Below are 6357 nucleotides of genomic sequence, written 5' to 3' on the forward strand. Positions count from 1 at the left end.
TATATACACACCGAGAGGTATACTCCGATTCTTAGTGTATATATACTGAGTTTACTTTAGTCACGGCCTATGTTCATGAGTAACGTATACTGGTTAGTATAACCAGTTGTTGGTTGGTTAGTAAGCTACTGTAGTGACCTTAATAACCCTCGAGAGGTTGAATAGACCTTAATTAAGCCCAACCAAGTATCCTGCTATAATAAACTATTGATGTATCGATCAGTGAGTAAATATTGTCTTTGTTGACAGAGTCAGCTGGTCAGTCAGCTGATGCGTGGTGACGTGGAACGCCACCAGAGGGCAGGCTGGAACAGCTACATAAATCTGGGTCTTCCGGCAGGACGCGCCAAGGACGAAAACAGCTTGGCGTGGGTAATGTATAGTTTCCTGGTTATTGTGGCGGCTTCATTGTCCGAGTGTCGCTTTCGTGAATAGATTTTATCATGTTATCAGTTATGGCTGATTTGATTTTGAACAATATCTCTTATAGGCATACATGAACATATACAATGACACTCACAATCACGCAATAAACAGACATGAAATAAACACATACACAATTGGGTCTGGTAGCTGAGTGGACAACTCGCGGGACTCGTAATCCTGTGGCCCTGGTTCGATTTCCGGTGCTAGCAGAGATTAATGGGCAGAGTTTCTTTCACCCTGATGCACCTGTTACCTAGCAGTAAATAGGTACTTGGGGGTTAGACAGATGTTACGGGCTGCTTCCTGTGTGTGTGTGTGTGTGTGTGTGTGTGTGTGTGTGTGTGTGTGTGTGTGTGTGTGTGTGTGTATGTATGTGTATGTGTGTGTGTGTGTGTGTGTGTGTGTGTGTGTGTGTGTGTGTGTGTGTGTGTGTGTGTGTGTGTGTGTGTGTGTGTGTGTGTGTGTGTGTGTGTGTATGTATGTGTGTGTGTGTGTGAGAGAGAGAAATATACGTAGTAGATATAATAGGGGATAACACATCAGGAATCTGTAAATTAGACCAACTGTTAGAAAGGTGGGGTCCAAGAGCTAATAGCGCGAGCCTGCAGGCACAGATAGTAAATACCCACGAAAAACAAACACACGCACACACATTCATCCTCAATCTAAGCATTTAGGCCTACCCACAAACACAATACATATCAATAATCCCTGTTCATTACACTACCGTAACAATGTCCCCAACTTGCATAGATAATTTTAAACCCATGTCCAGTAGAAATCTGCCCATTTAAAGTTGTCTATACAATAAACTTTTATTACAAAAAAAGACCACTATGATTCAAATCAAAGTGAATTAAATGTTTATAGTTTTCCAAATTTCAATAGTACGAAGTCGACTATTGTCTTTAGTACAAAAATGTTTATATTTAGACAAACTCTGGTTTCCTTTGACGCAGAGCGAAAACAACTCCCATAATGTGTTTCCAGATCGCGATGCGTGCCGAGGGACCCCTGAAGGCTGACGACCCAGACCTGCTGGAGCTACTGAGGGCGCAGTACTTACATCCTCCGGACGGTCTTCCTTACGACCTCAAAGAGGACGCCGGGACCAAAGACAACCTCTACAAACGATATAAGATTATATACCCTTCTTGGGCCTTCATTGATAGTGTCACGAGGGATCTGTTTTAGTGAAGGAGAAGATGCCGGGTTCTTCGTAGAGGCAGGAGCTTTGGATGGGGAGTACCTATCCAACACTCTTTGGCTAGAGCGGTGGCGAAGGTGGACGGGGCTGCTGGTGGAGGCTGAGGCGGATAGTTATGCCGCTCTCAGGAAGAAGCACAGGCGAGCGTGGTCGTCACCGGCTTGTCTAGCCACCAACGACTATCCTCACACAGCAATACTCACCTCCTTCAGAAGATTGGGACTATCCTCTGAGTGGACCGACCGAGGAGCAGCCAGGATAGAAGAGGTAAGTGAACCTTCCCCTGGATACGATAGTACCGATTTATGCTGCCCAACACCAAGAAATTGCCATGTAGATTACAAATACTTGGGATAACAATACCACATAGTGTGAACCGGTCCGGGTTAAAATGTTAAGGTTCATATGTAAAACTTTGCATAACAAACAAATAACAATAACATTTGGCATTGGCATGGATCACCTACATGCCAAAATGGTACCCCATGGGAAGGCCTAAAGTTCCAGTTTATATATATATATATATAATATATATATATATACATAATTATATATATATATATATATATATATATATATATATATATATATATATATATAATATATATATATATATATATATATATATATATATATATTATATATATATATATATATATATATATATATATATATATATATATATATATATATATATTAGTAGTAGTAGTAGTAGTACTCTTGTTAATATTATTACTAAAATTATTATTAATATTATTAGCATTTTGTTATTTGTAATAGCAATATCATTATCATGTGCAGAAGCCGGCCGCCGCCGGAGAGGGACCAGGCTACAAGACGTACCATAACGCCCAGTGTTTCCCCGCCCTCACCTTCTTCCTGGTGCTCAACATAACGCGTGTACACTTCTTCAGCCTCGACGTTGAGGGCGTTGAAATGAGCGTCCTCCGCTCCTTTCCCTTCGACCAGATCACTGTCGACGTATGGGCCATAGAGCACGTCAGCCCCTCGAGGAACTCAACGCCGCGCACTCAGACCTCCTCAGTTCTCACTGGAATACTTCTGTACCTTCCTCCGACACCTACAACACTACGTCAGGTGGTTCCTTCCAGCAAGTCTCGTGGTTAGAAGACCCTGAATTTATCGCCTTTATGGAGGCTCGAGGGTATTACCTTTTTGATATGTTCTGCAATTATATTCCCGACTATATCTTCGTCAGGCGAGGCAGCGACGTCCTTCAAACGATTGCGCGTCCCTGAACGTATGTGGAAACGTCGAGGCATTTGTTTACACAAGTCCATCTGGGACGAGGAGACGAAGGTGTTCGAACCCAATCTACACCGGGATAAACGCCACTGGCCGATATTAGCGTACAGTGGTTGATTGTAGTGTAAATTAGTGATTGCAAAGAAATAAGCATGCAAACTTAAATTCCCAAAGGTGTATTCCGCTCCTCGGTGTACATACACTAGAGTTTACCTTAGTCCTGAACTATGCTCGCAACTGAGGTATGCAAGTATATCTCAGTATACCCTTAATAACCCTCCACGGGTCTATAGGCTTCAAGATGAACACCAAACCAAAGTATCACAGACTATGTCATCCGGCAACAGTTAACTAGATCCAAAGTTAGTTCAGATTTAAAGATAAGTGTTTGTTCAATATATATATATATACCTTAATACATATGTGGCGATTCATCTGACTTACAGCTTTCGGTAAGCTGTACCGCAAAGTTCCACTCGGATAAAGAAAGCTTTGCTGGTACCGAAAAAGTTTTGCCAACATTTTACAAATAATCATTACGAGTTAAATTAGACTAGGCTATCTTTATGCATTTTTTCTATAACAAGAATATTAAATATGCTGAATGCTGGCTTGGATAGTGGTAAACCAGTCATAAACGATATTCCCCTGTGCTCCAGTATCCTAATCTCAAAGTTCCAAATGGAACTTCCACCGTGTCAGCATTACAGCTGGAATATTTATAATATATACGATACTTTCCACTATCCAAGTAAGCATTCTCAGATATTAGAAATCATTCTAACGAGGTGAATCATACTCTGCTGGAATTCGATTTTAAAATCGAATTCCAGCACCCAATTTCACGAATGGCCAGTCGGATATGAGAATAATATAATCTTTATGTATCAGGGAGCTGCGGCCTGTGGTTCAGTTGCTCAATAATGGTTCAGCTGCTTAATTATATACTGCATGTCACAGTCAGCCTTTTGTTTTCATTTACAATTCACGTTGATATCATTATTATATGCTTTAGTTTACCCCCCTGATTCGTGTCGCTAATACTCATTTTGAATGTTGACTTCTTGCATTGTTATATTTGTTTAATTAGGACATATAATGTAACACTTATTACTGGGTTCTTGTCGGCAAAATATTACAGTTTACACTGGATCTTGCCGACAAGGAACCGAGCCCTGCTGGACTTAGTCGCAAGTACGTGGTAACTGATACACCATTGTACTAATTCTACTCAGTATTACATTAATTCGCACTATAACACTGTATGTATACGGTCACATTATCTAGTGAAGTATTCATAAGCACCAATACTACATGCACCAGCCTCATACAGAGCAAAAAATGTTGTGGGAACACTATATTCCTGCTACACTCACAATGTCAGGAACACCAAGTGAGAAGTTAAAGAAACACCGCAAAGTAACATAACTATATTCGTGCAAAATATTATATATTTGTAGTTTTAAACTACGTCTTCTTATACGGGAAATATATACAAATAAGGGAAAACGGAGATTTGTCATGTTTTGTCAAAATGACCTGCAAGTTGAAAAATACGATGCCTTTTTGGAAACATGACTTTGACCGTTATTTGTTTTTCTTGGCGTAATTCAGGGTGTTTGCGCATATTTGGAGTTTTAAATTACGTCTTTTTATGGTCTGCCGGCCAGGCCTCCTGGCTGGTTGGTCTAGCCGGCCTGGCCGTTCTGGTTGACTGCTCTGGCTAGCCAGGAGGAACCAAACCGTTTCTATCTTGCCTGAGAATTGTACCAGAGTCCTTTGATTGTGAGTTGAGATCGTAGAGCATTGTGCTGTACTTCAGAATGATCATAATCTAGAAACTACTGTTAAGAATGTAAAAAAAAGCAACGAGTCATGTCATTTGCTTCATCAAAAATTCCAGAAGAGTTCGAATTGTAAGGTCATACGACGCTTTATATGCTATCTAACTGATGTTTTGCATGTCGATGTAAAACACTTGTATAATTTACTATAATTATTTTCATACTTTCCATTGAAGTTGATAGTAAATGTAATATATTTTATTTGCTATTTTTTAAAAATGTTACTTACATTAACGTGTTCGAACTTTTTCACGTTCTGTCAGTCAGGCAAACGTGGACAAGTAGCGAAGGGTCGGCTGTTGGGCTTAAACCAACAATAAGTTAAATACATAACTGTTACGGAAAGGTATCAGGACGTGTTATTTGACCCATCAAGTTAAGATTAAAATTGTCATTTAAAAGTAAAATGTGTTAAACTGTTGCACAAAGAAAACGAGACCGACAACAGTTGAGTATTTTGGGTCCAGAGTCGCACGATCCGTGGCGGGAAATAAGAGCCAATCAGAGTCGCGCGACCGGTGGCGGGAATTGGGAGCCAATCAGAGTCGCCGGACTGAGACAATAAGGAGGCTGATAAATTAGGGCTAAGTTAGAGCTCCATTCAGTCGAGGGACATAAACATCAAGTGAATTAGGTCTAGGAAGGTTAGGTTACGTTAGTTTAGTTTAGCAACATAAGTAGAAAATCCTTTCCGGTTTGTCCAATATTCGGTAGTACAAATTTCTAATTGCGTTGACTCTCGGTATATGTACTACGGTCCTCATTGTTACTATAAATACTACCAAAAGAGGAGGATGGGCTGAGTAGGCTCGTACACTGTCCTGCCTTGTCAAAAAAGAAAGACTGGTGAACCATACTTCGTACAATATGCCCTGATTGTAGTCGAATTGATTTTCTTGGGCGAAGACTGCAAATATAAACTATTTAGATAATTAAAGAACACCAGTACATGAAAATGAATATGGATGTTTGTTTCCTTTTTAAGCACTAAGCAGTACTGGTAAATTTATTTACCAAAAGTAATTGACATGACTCGATTGTTTGTGAGGCCGGGCTGGGTGTGTATTGTATGTATAATAATCCGTGTGTGTGTGTAGTATATGTATAATAAATTTATTACGTAATGAAATTTAAAAAAAAATATAGGTTTACTGATGAGTTTTTAGAAATTAGCACTCAAAATTAGGATAAACATGACTACATTTAACATGGTATTATATTAGCATGTCCTGTGTTGCCTCTGATCAAATGTTCTGCTCGAGTTTACCTCTCGAGTGTAAACCTAGAAATAACGTTGATTACGACACGTAAATGAACTTCAACTGTAGTTCTCCGTGTCGCTTGTGAGAGCGTCTCTCACTGGTCCTGCCAGGGCTGCCTCTACGTTCTCTGGCATGATTATTTTCTAGGATGCCAGTTTACTTATGTATTTAATCAGCCTATGATGATACGCACTAGTGTGGCAGTGCTCTGGGAGCCCTTTGGGAGCACTTTCCCTCCCCCCCCGTAAAAATATACAGCGGTTTTGCCTAAATAAAAAATAAAATCGTCAAAACCTAGGCTACCTACATAATCTACTTTAGGAGATAACCATTTGTCCCTTCAAACGTCAGA

At 40.0% G+C, this 6357-nt stretch overlaps 1 pseudogene; it reads left to right on the forward strand.

Moving 5' to 3' along the window:
- The first annotated feature begins 252 nt into the window (after positions 1-252).
- LOC123771839 (uncharacterized) lies at positions 253-3862 on the forward strand (annotated as a pseudogene).
- The last annotated feature ends 2495 nt before the right edge of the window (positions 3863-6357 follow it).

The sequence above is a fragment of the Procambarus clarkii genome, chromosome 75, assembly GCF_040958095.1.
Source record: "Procambarus clarkii isolate CNS0578487 chromosome 75, FALCON_Pclarkii_2.0, whole genome shotgun sequence".
Classification (NCBI taxonomy): domain Eukaryota; kingdom Metazoa; phylum Arthropoda; class Malacostraca; order Decapoda; family Cambaridae; genus Procambarus; species Procambarus clarkii.